The sequence below is a fragment of the Anabrus simplex genome, chromosome 2 (genome assembly GCF_040414725.1).
Source record: "Anabrus simplex isolate iqAnaSimp1 chromosome 2, ASM4041472v1, whole genome shotgun sequence".
Taxonomy (NCBI): domain Eukaryota; kingdom Metazoa; phylum Arthropoda; class Insecta; order Orthoptera; family Tettigoniidae; genus Anabrus; species Anabrus simplex.
Genome location: NC_090266.1, coordinates 587,434,185 through 587,448,587, shown reverse-complemented (window position 1 = coordinate 587,448,587; position 14,403 = coordinate 587,434,185).

The following is a 14,403-nucleotide window of genomic DNA, read 5'->3' as shown; positions in this document are numbered from 1 at the left end:
CGAAATCGATTGTTGGAAAGAAAGACTGAAAATTTGGAGGAACTTCGCTCGTAATCTCTCAGAAAACGAGTCAGATCATGAATTTTGGCAGATTCTCTCAGAAAACGAGTTAGATCGCATTTTCGGCGGATTATATATAAAACGTTAAGCATTCAATTATAAATTTCATTATAATACCGTAGCGAAGGACGGGTGTCTTGCTAGTCTATATATATAAAATAACTTGTCCTGACTGACTGACTGACTGACTGACTGACTGACTGACTGACTTACTGATTCATCATCGCCGAGCCCAAACTACTGGACATAAAGAAATGAAATGTTGGGGATTTATTCATATTAACATGTAGGTGCTCCCTAAGGGAGGATTTTTGGATATTCCATCGCTAAGGGGGTGAAAAGGGGGGCGAATATTTAAAAATAAGGATATATATCTCTCAAAAAATTAAAAGTTCACAGATGTAACAATTGGTAATTGTAATCTCCTTTAAAAATAAAAAACCCGTATTTTTTGTTTTGGGAAAATCCCATTAAGGGGGGTTAAAAATGGGGTTAAAGTGGTTGAACACCTTTTATGAGGAGACTTATATCTCAAAAACTGAAGATGTTACAGACATGAAAATTGAAATTTGGAATCTCCTTTAAAAATAAAGAAACACGTAATTTGTGTTTTTGTATAATCCGATGAATAGGGGTGAACAGGAGTGACAAACGGGGTGAATTTAAACAAGACTATGTCTGCAAATTATCTCAGACACGTAACACATTACAGATTTGAAAACTGGTATTTGGAATTTCCTGGAAAAGTACAGAAACAAATATTTTTTTCGGAAAATCCACTTAAGGGGAACTGAAAAAGAGGGTGAATTTTTAAAATTAGCGCATCTACAGTATATCTCAAAAACTTAACATGTTTCAGACGTGAAATCTGGTATTTGGAATCTCCCTTAAATCTAAGGAAACACGTATTCTTTTGTTTTTGGAAAGAACCTTAATCGGGGGAGGCGGTGAAAGAATTGAAAAATTACTTGATTTATTTGTATGAATAGATATACCAAAAATCTAAATATGTTACAAACGTGAAAAGTGGTATTTGGAATCTCCGTTAGAAATAAGGAAACACATTTTTTGGTGGGGACAAATCAACTTGGTAGGGTGTTGAAAAAGGAGGTGAGTTCCTTTTACGAGGATACATATATCTCAAAACTGAAAATGTTACAGAAGTGATAATTGGTTTTTGGAAGCTCTTTTAAAGAAACGAATACTGTTTGTTTTTGGAAAATTCCCTTGAGTGGGGAGTGTGAAAGGAAGTATAAAAAATGAATACTTTTTCTGGAGAAACTTATATCTCAAAACTGAAGGTTACAGATGTGGAAATAGGTACAGTATTTGGAATCTACTTTAAAAATAAAGAAACACGCATTTTTGGTAGGGGTAATCAACTTGGTAGGAGAGAGATGAAAAAGGGGATAAGTTCCTCTTACGGGGATACATATATCTCAAAAACTTAAGATGTTACAGAAGTGATAATTGGTATTTGGAAGATCTTTTAATGAAATTAGTACTGTTTGTTTCTCGAAAATTCACTGGAGTGGGGAGTGTGAAAGGAAGTAAAAAAAAATTGAATAGTTTTCTGGAGAAACTTATATCTCAATACTGAAGGTTACAGACGGGGAAATAGGTATTTGAAATCTCCTTTAAAAATAAAGAAACATGCATATTTTTTGGGTGGGGGGAAACCAACCTAACGGGCGGGGGTGGAGTGATAAAGGATTTGAATTCTTTTCATGTGGATACTCATATCTCAAAAACTGAAGATGTTACAGATATGAAAATTTTCATTTGGAATTGTCTTTCAAACTAAAGAAACACGTAATCTTTTGTCTTTGGAAAATCCACTTAGGGCGGTGAATTAATTGAAAAATTAGTTGAATACTTTGTACGAGGATACTTACATCTCAAAAGCTAAAGATGTTGCAGACGTGAAAATTAGTATTTGGAATCTCCTTTAAAAATAAAGGAACACAATTTTTTGCGGGGGGGGGGGATCAACTTGCGGGCAGGGGCGTTGAAAAAGGTGTATAATTCCTTTTTATGAGGATACATATATCTCAAAACTGAAGATGTTACAGTCGTGATAATTGGCATTTGGAAGCTCCTTTATAAACAAAGAAACTTACTTTCTATTAAGGGGAAGGGTGAAAGGAAGTGAAAAAATTTAATTATTTTTATGGAGAAACTTATATCTTAAAAACTTAAGGTTGCACATGTGAACATTTCTTACTTGAAATCACCTAAGAAATAAAGTAACACGTATTTTTGGAGGACCGAGCAAGTGGCCGTGCGGTTAGGGTCGTGCAGCTGTGAGCTTGCATTCGGGAGATAGTGGGTTCGAACCCCACTGTCGGCAACCCTGAAGATGGTTTTCCATGGTTTCCCATTTTCACACCAGGCAAATGCTGGGGTTGTACCATAATGAAGGCCACGGCCGCTACCTTTCCAATCTCCCAACCTTCCGTCGCCGAAAACCTTCAATGTCTTAGTGCGACGTTAAACAAATAGCAAAAAAAAAAAAAATTGGAGGGGGGATCAACTTAACGGGCTGGGGTGAAAAAGGAGTTGAATTCTTTTTTTTTTTTTTTTTTGATACTTACATCTCAAAAAAATTAGCCCGCCTGGTAGCCATGATCGTTAAGGCCCCTAAGTCTAAAAGGTCTGACACCGAGGTTAGCCGGTTTTGAGTTCCATTGGTCGAAAAAAAAATTACCATCAGAATGTTGGCCGGAAGGGTAGGGGAGGTGGTGGTTTACAATTTCTAATCACTAGATTGCGCGCCAAAAGCTTGGATTAAATTCCAAACCTCTCCGCAGTGCTCATATAGAGTGAGGGCATATGACGCTGTTGATGGCGATTCGTCCGTCGGATGGGGACGTTAAGCCTTGAGCAGACCCCTTTGTGCTATTCGACAGGAGTATGCAATGTGCCGCCACCGGGTTTCACCCTCTCCCTACTATCATATATCACGTCATTCATTTCATCTCATTAACTCCTGTGATGAGGTTGACGTCAGCAAGGGCATCCGGTCATAAAAATCCGCAACGACAGATTCATCTCACCTCATACCCGACCCCGTAGGGAACGTAGGGAAACGGGACAAGGGTTGGACAAACAACAACAACAACAACAACAAAAACAACAAAAACTGAAGATGTTAGACGCATGAACATTTACATTTGGAATCGTCTTTCAAAGTAAAGAAACACGTGTTCTTTTGTCTATGGAAAATACATTTAAGAGGGTAAATGAATTGAAAAATTAGTTAAATTCTTTGTGTGAGGATACTTATATCTCAAAAACTGGATATGTTACAGATGTGGGAATAGGTATTTGGAATCTCCCTTAAAAATATAGAAACATGTATTTATTTTATGAATTGAGATAAAACTGTTTCTCGCATGTAAAGTTCTATGTCGCATGGTCGTCTTAGCCCCATAAGGTAATGGTTTACAAAGAATGTCTGGAGTAAATGAAACTCATTTTTTGGGCGAGTTCTTATACTTTAGGAATTTTCAGATAGTCTCCTAGTACAACGCCGAGGAACGATAACTCTGAGCAAGTTACGAAATCCATGCGAGAGAAGCCGCGGGTAATTGCTAGTCTATATATATGAAATAACTTGTCCCGACTGACTGACGGATTCATCATCGCCGAGCCAAAACTACTGGACATAAAGAAATGAAACTTTGGGGATATATTCATACTGACATGTAGGTGCTCGCTAAGAGAGGATTTTTGGATATTCAGTCGTTAAGAGGGTAAAAAGGGGGTGAAATTTTAAAATGAGTGTATCTATATCTCAAAACTTTAAAAGTTTACAGATGTAAAAATTGGTATTTAGAATCTCCTTTAAAAATAAAGAAACACGTATTTTTTTGTTTTCTGAAAATACCAATAGGAAGGGTGGAAAAGGGTGAAAAAGTGGTTGAATGCCTTTAATGAGAATAATTATATCTCAGAAACTGAAGACATTACGGACTTGAAAATTGGTATTTGGGATCTCCTTTAAAAATAAAGAAACATTTTTTGTTTTTGGAAAATGAAATTAATGGGAGGTTGAAAATATGGGGGGGGGGGGTGAATTTTTAAAATGAGTGTATGTATATCTCAAAACTTTTAAAGTGTCAGATGTAAAAATTGTAATTTAGAATCTCCTTTAAAAATAAAGAAACACTTTTTTGTTTTCGGAAATTCCAAATACGAGGATGAAAAAGGGTTAAAAAGGGATTGAATGCCTTAAATGAGGCATATCTCAGAACTGAGGGTAACAGACGTGAACATTGGTATTTGGAATCACCTTTAAACATAAGGAAACATGCCTTCTTCTTTTTTCTCAGAAACAGAAGATATTACAGACCTGAAAAGTGGTACTTGGGATCTCCTTTGAAAATAAAGAAACACGTATTGTTTTTGAAAAATATAATTAATGTGGGTTAAACAGGGGTGACAAATTGGGGTGAATTTTTAGAAAGACTATATCTACAGTATATCTCAGAAATGTAAAATGTTACAGACGTAAAAATTGGTATTTGGAATCTGCTGTAAAAGTAAAGAAACATAGGTGATTTGTTTTTGGAAACTCCACTTAAGGGGAACTAAAAAGGGGGTAAATTTTTAAAATGAGTTCTTCTGCAGTATATTTCAAAAACTTAACATGTTACCGAAGTGAAGAATAGTATTTTTATCTCTATTAAAAACAGAGAAACATGTATTTTTTGTTTTCTGAAAAACCACTTGAGTGGAGGGGTAAAAGTGACTAAAAATAGGGTTGAATTCTTTTAATTTGGATACTGATATCTCAAAAGCTGAAGATGTTACAGATGTGAAATTTGGTATTTGTAATTTCCCTTAAAAATAAAGGAATACGTATTTTTTTTGTTTTCGGAAATCCACCTAGAGGGAGGCGCGAAATTGTAAAATTAGTTGAATTATTTGTATGAGGATACTATTATCTCCAAAACGAAAGATTATGCAAATGTGAAAATTGGTATTTGGAATCTGCTTTAAAATTAAACAAACACGTATTCTCGGAAAATCCAATGAAAGGGGGGGGGGGTGAAAAATTGAAAAATTAATTGTATGAGGATACTTACATCTAGTAAAAACTAAAGTTGTTACAGACGTAAAAATTGGTATTTGGATCTCCTTTAAAAACAAAGAAAAAAGCGTCTTTGGGCGAAATCATTTTGGGGGCGGGGTGAAAAGGAGTTGAATTCCTTTTATATGAACACATATCTCAAAAACTGAAGATGTTAGAGTCGTGATAATTGGTATTTAGAAGATCCTTTACTATTAAAGAGACAAGTATTTTTAACGGGAATTACACTTGGGTGGGGAGTGTGAAAGGAAGAGAAGAAAAGTGAATTCTTTTTATGGAGATAGTTATATCTCAGAACTGAGGATAACAGACGTGAACAATGGTATTTGGAATCTCCTTTAAACATAAGGAAACATGCCTTCTTCTTTTTTTGGGGGGAGGGGGGGAATCAACTTAACGGCAGTGGGGTAAAAAAAGGAGTTGAGAACAATTGATTTTACTGTTCATAATGTACTTATTCTGATCATAAACTGATCATTTTTAATCTTTCCTGGGTTCGTTTTCAAGAACAATCTTTTCTTTTGGAGTACATAACTTTAGATTACAGTAGATTCTCCTGGCATATAAAAAAATTTAAACACATTTGAAATAAACGATATGAATGATATTGACCGTGCAATTGTTCACCTCTATAATAAGGTCCATAATTCACGGAAGTATATTATTAGTGTCGCCAGAAATCTCGCGCACTTGCCTACGCGCGACGATGGTGCTGGTCACATTGTCAGCAATGACAATGGCAGAGGTTGTAATTTACTGCGAAGTAGCGGTCTTGCATCTTGCTGTGGGTTCCAGACCATCAATAATAATAATAATAATAATAATAATAATAATAATAATAATAATAATAGCCAGGCTCAGTGGCTCAGATGGTTGAGGCGCTGGCCTTCTGACCCCAACTTGGCAGGTTCGATCCTGGCTCAGTCCGGTGGTAGATTCGTGTCGGTAGATTTACTGGCACGTAAAAGAACTCCTGCGGGACTAAATTCCGGCACCTCGGCGTCTCCGAAAACCGTAAATGTAGTTAGTGAGACGTAAAGCCAGTAAAATTATTTTTATTAAAAATAATAATAACCTAAATTCAACTAATGTCACCCGCCCTAATAATAATAATCATAATAATAATAATGTTCTTGACGCCAGTTGACCATTCAGCCAAGGAGCCGGACTTCCTTCCTTTACAATACTAAGGTCATTTTAGTTCTCCATAACATTGAAATAACTTTTCTGGAGATGATGCCAATTGAAAAGTGATCAAATTAACATAGATCATATTTTTCAGTATTGAGTCTTTGATATGTAAACTTCTTCTAGAGTATCTTGCACATCAGTGTTCATCCATTTGAAGCTAACAATATAGCCTGTTCAAATTCTATGTCTCTCGCCCGGAAAGCATTTAAAGCAGAGTCTACCAATAATTTTCAATGTCTCCAGCAGTTTCATCTTCAATAGCTAAGTTTATCAGTTTCCTAGGTAATCTTACCTTATTTATCTCACATGGCCCTACTATCCAAATTGATTAGGAAGGGAGTTGGTCTTCACAGCTGATTCCAGTATACTGATGTCACTCAAATATACGGGTATTTTTCTGCATCTGAGATAGTGTATTGAAGTGTGGAGCACTGCAGTACAAGTAAACAACATTGGGTATTTCAGTGTGGTACAGTGTTCATAAATGAACCTGTGATAACTTCAGAAATTGAGTACTGCACAGGGTAGGAGTGCTAAATTTCAGTCCATTTAATTTTTTTATGGATGTCTAGTGTATGTTGTGAAAACAAATTATTTCCATCTTAAACATTAAATTTCATATCATGTTTTAATAATGCCAAACATTAACCTGAGTCTAATAGTAACAATCTGAATGTGAATTTCATTTATTCTTTCTTTCTTTCTTTCTTTCTTTCTTTCTTTCTTTCTTTCTTTCCTTCCACATTTTCAGAAAGCAAAATCCACATCATTTTTCATTACATATTAACATGTAGAGAAACCCTAGGCAAGTTAATAAATTTGATGATAGAACATATTCTATTTCTGTTTCCTTTATACTAATTCACACAGTAGATGGCAAATGCAAGCTTTCCTCCTCCATCAGCAGATTCTTCGTCATTTCATCTGATACCTACCCTCCCTCCATTTTATTGTCAAGTATTGCAATGACATAAATACATTTTTATATCAATTTAAGAACAATGTAAATAACATTAATAAATAATTTAATTTAATCTAAACATTTTTTACAGCATAATAAAAATGATGGATCACCTTTCTAAAAGGATTCCAACATACAGCCAATATACAACACACATTACGATGCATGAAACCCTCGAAAATAAAATGCAGTAAGAATTTGTCCAAAACAAATATGGTGAACAAGCCACATACATCAACTAATACAAAACAATGCCATGAAAAAGAAATTGGTAACTTAAGGTTCTTTCCAGGAGACTACAGTCCAGTACAAATAAGGGCATGAAACACATTTATATGAGCAACTAAGAATGAAAATAGCTGGTGCTGGTGTATTAACATGGACCAATTTTACAAGCTCTCTACACGCTTGGTTTGTCAAACACTTGCCGATGCTGAAAGACCTAGTCAATATATCAGTTCAGAAAACATCATCAATTCAGTAACTGTTATATTTTTTATAGGACCATTTTTATTAGCAGTAAAACTAAAATTCTTTCATACCCTTCAGCAAAGCATCATTATGCATGAGAAATGTTTTTCATTTACATCTAAATACTACAATAAGGCCTTAGTTCTCCTTCCAATATTCTCTTGCAAATTTTCCTTACGAGTACAATGCAAATATATCACTGAATGTAAGTTCCATTACATACTCACATTAAAATGAAAGCATAGAGTGCAACATATCCTGTTACAAATGTATCATTAATTTCACACTTAATTCATATAACATACAGAATGTCCTTAAAATAATACCTGACATAACAATTAATCACAGATATGCCTTACCATAATCAGAAATGCTTACAGTAAGGAGATAATCTGTAGTCTTCTGCTTACTCTCCAGAAAGAGCTAAGAAATGTTATCAGTTCTATTCATTGATCAAAACATTAAAATGAAGGACTAGTAATAAATACACATTAGGTACTCAAGAATGAGGTTGAGGACAGAAGGGAAAGTCAAAAACCTTCAGAATTCTGGAATTAGGGATTTCTATTGGAAGAACAAGACATTAGAGATAAAATCATCAATGAAGAACATTTTATCTGACCTGATTATACAAGACCCTCAGACTGAAAGGAAATGGTATATTATAGATAAATATCGAAGAAATTATTTTCCAGGCTTCTAGGGCATGGTAAAAATTGGATTATTAGGTCCCAACATTTTAACTTAAACTGCATCATGTATTCTCATGGGGGCTGTTCTCCCCAAAGGTCAATAGCAGATTATAGGTGACATCCTTTACAATTACAGCCTTCCATTCTTAGGATCGCCTCTGTCTTGAGTACCGAAACAAAGTTCTTTAAAAATCATTTAAGGAAAGAATAGGTATAGAGTCAGTAAGGAATCTGCCACCTGGGTGACAGTCCTAAATGCAGATCTACGATGACTGATTAATTGATTGGATTGAGTGACTGATTGATTGATTGATTGATTGATTGATTGATTGATGAAAAACCCAAATAACTGTACGATGTGTTGAGCCCTTTCTCCAATCAGTTTCTCACCACATAAACTGACAAAATGAGAGAAGTCAGCAAAAAAAAAATCAAGTTTATAAATGCACAATGCATTATGAAGAACATGTAAGGATACATTAATAAAGTGTATGTGAACTCTGTAAACAACAACTGCAATAACTCATAATTATGAATATGCAACATAATAAAACATAACTATTACAATTTTTATATTTTCACGGATATTATCAATGTACTGTAATTGAAAACATTTGGATTATTATAATATTACATTATCATACAAAATAATCATATCATAATGCTTTGCCCAAAAGGCTTCTGAAAATTATTTCAATGAGAGAGAAGAGAGGAAGGAACATTATTTTGGAATTAGACATTTTAAAATATCACATCATAAACTGAAAAACTAAGTTCAAAGTGCAAGATCAAATGCATGACAAAGTACTACAGTAGTATGTCTTTTGTCATGTTATGATTCAATCCAATGAGGGGAAATAAGAGCAATAAAGTTAAAGGGGTTGGGGTTATTAAGAAAGGGGTTAGGGGTGGGTGTGCATGTGTGGAAGTAGTATTTATACATGTTAAGTAGATAGCGACCTCCAAACACCTATTAGCCCTCATACCATATTGATCATAATGAACTGAACACATCTCAAATGATTAAAGATAAGTTATACTACAGCTCCCTAGCTAAATGGTCAGCATACCGGCCTTCGTTTCAGAGGTCCCCAAATTTGATTCCTAGTCAGGTAGGGGATTTTCAACTTGTCTGGTTAATTCCTCTACATCAGGGGCTGTGTGTTTGTGTTCATCTTAATACACATCTTCATTTATGTATAACACATCACACTACAAACCACCACAGAAACACACAATAGTGAATACTTTTTACCTCCACACAGGGTTGGTGTTGGGAAAGGCTTCCAGTCATAAAAATGGGCTACATCCATACAATGCCAAAGCCAGGTAATTGGGAAAAAAGCCATGAAGAAGAAAAAGTAAACCGAGCAAGTTGGCCATGTGTTTTTAGAGTCACACAGCTGTGAGCTTGCATTCAGAAGATGGTGGGTTCTAATACCACTGTCGGCAGCCCTGAATATGGTTTTCCATGGTTTACCATTTTTACACCAGGCATATTCTGGAGCTGTACCTTAATTAAGACCATAGCTGCTTCCTTCTCAATCCTAACCATTTCCCATCCTTGCATTGCCGAAAACCTTCAATGTGTTAGTGCGATGTTCAACCGCTAGCAAAAAAAGAAGAAGAAGAAGAAAGAAACGGATGATATATTTTAAGTGGGTTCATGTAGTTGATTACTATGACAGCCTCTTCCCTTTAAATACACAAATGAAGAAATTATCCTTAACATATCAGATAGCAATTATCAGATGCATTCAATGACAACGATAAAGCAATAAATACAATCCTTAAGAATAGAAATAATAATTTAAATATCTCATATATGCTTACCATCATTATGTCATTGGAGAAAACTATGGAATGATACATCTGCAAAGGACTTCTCACATAATGCAAAGTACATAAGTGCTGGTAAAATACTGATCTCTCAAGAAATTGAAAGATCCATTACATTAAGACAGTAGGGTAGGCTACTAATAAAAATGTTTGAAAATGCTGAGGAAATACATCAAATAGAAAAAAAAAAATAGCATTGAAAATTGAGGTGTGAACTTACAATATGTTCAAAAGTGTCAGAAACAACTAATACAAATGTTGCACACTGGATAAAAACAAGAGTTCTGTAGGCAACCATTCTTTATTTCCAAGATTCACAAAGCTACTGGCAGGGAAAGATCAGAAGATGCATTCATTAAGATAAGAAGAAAAAGGAAAGATAGCATTCATTAGTTACTGTAAGTAGAATAGAGTTATCCCACAGAGAATCACTTGATAAATCCATTTTAAACTATGTATGTACCTGGGATCAGTGGCATAACTATATTTTATGCTACAAAGCAATTCTCAAGGGCAGCCCCTATAAATAGCTATGAATACATTTTGTCATAATATATCAATTACAAATGTATGCAGCCAAAAATGCATACACATATGCTAATTCCTCAAATAATAATTTTAATACACAATACAGTGGACTCCTGGTAATTCGCGTGAGGATAATTCGCTTTGAAGTTAATTTGTGGGTCTAAAAACATTCTTTTTATAGCAAATGATCATCACACCATAAAATAATATATCTGTGTTGTTCAAAGGAATTGTATTGCAATATGATGCATGAAGACTAGTGTTTCATCAGTGTTTCAGTAGGCCTACTTGCATACTGCAACAAAAATGTTGCAAATTTGGAAACATTAAGAGCATGTTGTCACAAGTGTTATAGCACAAATTTCCTCATCTTTGAAGCCGAGATAATATGAGAGGAAGGCACTTTCACTTGGCGCCTAGCCTACTTACCTTACACCCCAAGGTCGCTAACCTGTTCTAAACTTAGTTGTGAAGAGTGGATGTGCAAACAGTACAGCCTACTCATACAGTAGTTGAGAAGTGTGAACATAGGTATGAACTTGTGGAAATGTTTTAATAATTTAGTTACGAGAGTTTTCAACTGTGATTTGCGATTGTATATTTTGTTGTATATTAATTTTCCTCTACTGTGTCTTGCAATGTAACATAAAATGTTATCATTACTTTTTTTAACCGATGATATTGTTTTTATTAGGCTTAAAAGAAAAACTGTAGATAATTTGCAGTTTTCAGTAATTCACAGAAGTTTGTGCATTAATTACCATGAATTATCGAGAGACCACTGTAAATGTTATAATATATGTTTCCCTAATTGTTCATGATATGTCAGTCACATGGAGCCTACTTGTGGACTCACCCTTAATGATGAGTTCCAAAAATTAATTAAATTATTTCTATCATGTTTTTTTACATCCTAGAACAAATTATTACTACTCATAGTTTCTTCTTTCTTTTTCTTTTCTTATCATACCTGAACCATCTGAACCACTATATAATTGAATATATTTTAATTCAGCATGAATAAAACTCAAAATCCATAACATAAGTGTAATAAAATAAAATGGTTTATTTAATAGTCTGCATCAAAATGGGATGTCAAATTATTGTGGTGTTTTGCACATTAGTAGTGAACAGCACTACCTGAGGTATGTTCCCTCTAAATCATGCACAATATAATTAATGCAATCTAACATATCGTTACTGTGCCTGCAAAATCCACTATGTGAAATGTTTCAACTTAGAGTTTTGGCCTGTAAGGTTCTGTGATGTAGCCAAGAACTCTCGTTCTTAATTCGAACCCACTATCTCCCGGATGCAAGCTCACAGCCGCATGCCCCTGACCGCACGGCCATCTCACCCGGGGTTATGTATTTCAAACATGCTGTGGGACAGAATTTTTCTGACATCATCATATAGCGGTTTTGACAGGTGCAACAACAACATGAATTCATCTATCAGTTAAATGTTATGGGAGATGAGTATGAAATTAACAAAAATCATGAAAAAGTTATCAGTTGTTTTCAAGCTGAAATTTCTAAGTTTACCTGCCACAGAGAATTAGTATATCACTTATCTGAATTTTTAGCAAAGAACAACTTGTTACAAAGGAGTGCACTATAAATATTGAGAAAGTGAAAATGTTAAAAGTTTTCAGAGAACTGAACACAATTTGTGATATAAACAATAAGTGAGTTAGCAGTGGCTCATCAAGGAAACATTCAACAGCAATTGTGAAATAAACTAGAATTCCAACAACCCACACCCCACATTACCACATTTATATTTGTATATAATTTTAACTCATAGGCTACACGATAAAATTTTTCTTGCAACTATCTGAACAGCTTTCTTCTTCAGCACAAGTTTACAATTCATAAATGCATCCATATGTAATACGTGTGTACACTAGCATCAAAAAGGTTAAACTCACCTATGAAATTTTCTATACATTCTTGAAACTGATAATTAACTGAATCAGTCATTTGCAAAAGAGCACATGTCCATTTTTCTTATCATTCTGAGTTATGAAGACAGTTATGTATTTCTTTTTTTTTTGCTTTACGTCACATCGACACAGATAGGTCTTATGGCGACGATGGGATAGGAAAGGCCTAGGAGTTGGAAGGAAGTGGGGAAACCACGGAAAACCATCTTCAGGGCTGCCGACAGTGGGGTTCGAACCCACTATCTCCCGGATGCAAGCTCACAGCCGCATGCCCCTGACCGCACGGCCATCTCACCTGGTGTTATGTATTTCAAACAAAAATGCATCATGTTACACAGAAATGACAACCCCGTTGATTCCCTATCCAAATAATGCAATTTGAAAATCGTGTTTTGAGAAACAACACATGTCCAGGACTTGTGCTGTTTATCAAACAAAAGTGCTTGTAGTAACTAATTCTCTCACTATGAGTGCAGCAGTTCTGACTACAGCTGATAGTTACTGTAAGCATGGAGTGTGAAAGCAGTCCTTGTAGCTCACTAATTGAACAAAAGAAAGGTGTAAAAACTGTGGAATATAAGATACGATAAATAAAGCAAGGGTGTTTTGGGGGGGGGGGGGGTTGGAATATGTTAATACTGCGGGAAATTCATTACCAAGGAAAGAGGTTAAGTGATCATATGATTCCAGTTATAAACATTTAAGTCGAAGTTGGCTTTAATTTAAATAATGAAAGTTATGCATAATTATGTACTATTCATGTTTGTTGTATTAGATGCTTAATGAAATGCTTTCAAAAAATTACAGAAGAGGAACAACTGGAGATTTTTCACAAATTTTACTTATTAAATACAAATATGAACAAGATTCACATTTTCTAAATTTGATACGAGTCTTGCCAGTGCAGCGAAGACAGGCACAAGTTGATGAAGGAAATTAAAATTAAAAAAGGTAACACATTTCCTTGCAAGATATCAACATTGCAGTCCGGGCATGTTAAGGTATGTAAAGCTACCTTTACTTCGCTGCATAGTCGACTTTACCATCTGACAAAATTGTTAGCTGTAAGTCAATCTACAGTTGATAAACATGGAAAGTCAGTATCAGGCAATGCAAAAGGTGGAGATACTACATTAACAGTAAAAAAAAAAAATGTTTCTTCATTCCCATATTCAGTACGTCTGCTGTTGTCCAGGAGAAAGAATGCTAGAAGGCTGCCTAACACCAACTTTGAAGCATGGAGGTGGTTATGTTATGATTTAGGGTTGCTTCAGTAACAAGTAGAAGACTTGATGGGAGTGGAAGGTATCTTGAGGAAGGAGCAGTATCATTGCCTTCTATCAAGCAATGCAACAATATTTGGAACTCAACTTATTGGAAGAGGGTTTGTTCTGTTGCAGGACACACGCCAAAGCTATGCCAGAAGTGTGTAAGAACCAAAGAATCATAAGGAGTTCTATAAGTAATGACCTGGCCCCTTTCAGTTACCCGATTTCTCACACATTGGGTTGTTGTGGGATGAACTCGGCCATAAGGCAAAACAATCTCCTATCAACAGTCGTTAAGATCTCTGGCAATGCCTTTTGCATACCTGGAAACTATAACCACAGAGATGTTGGAA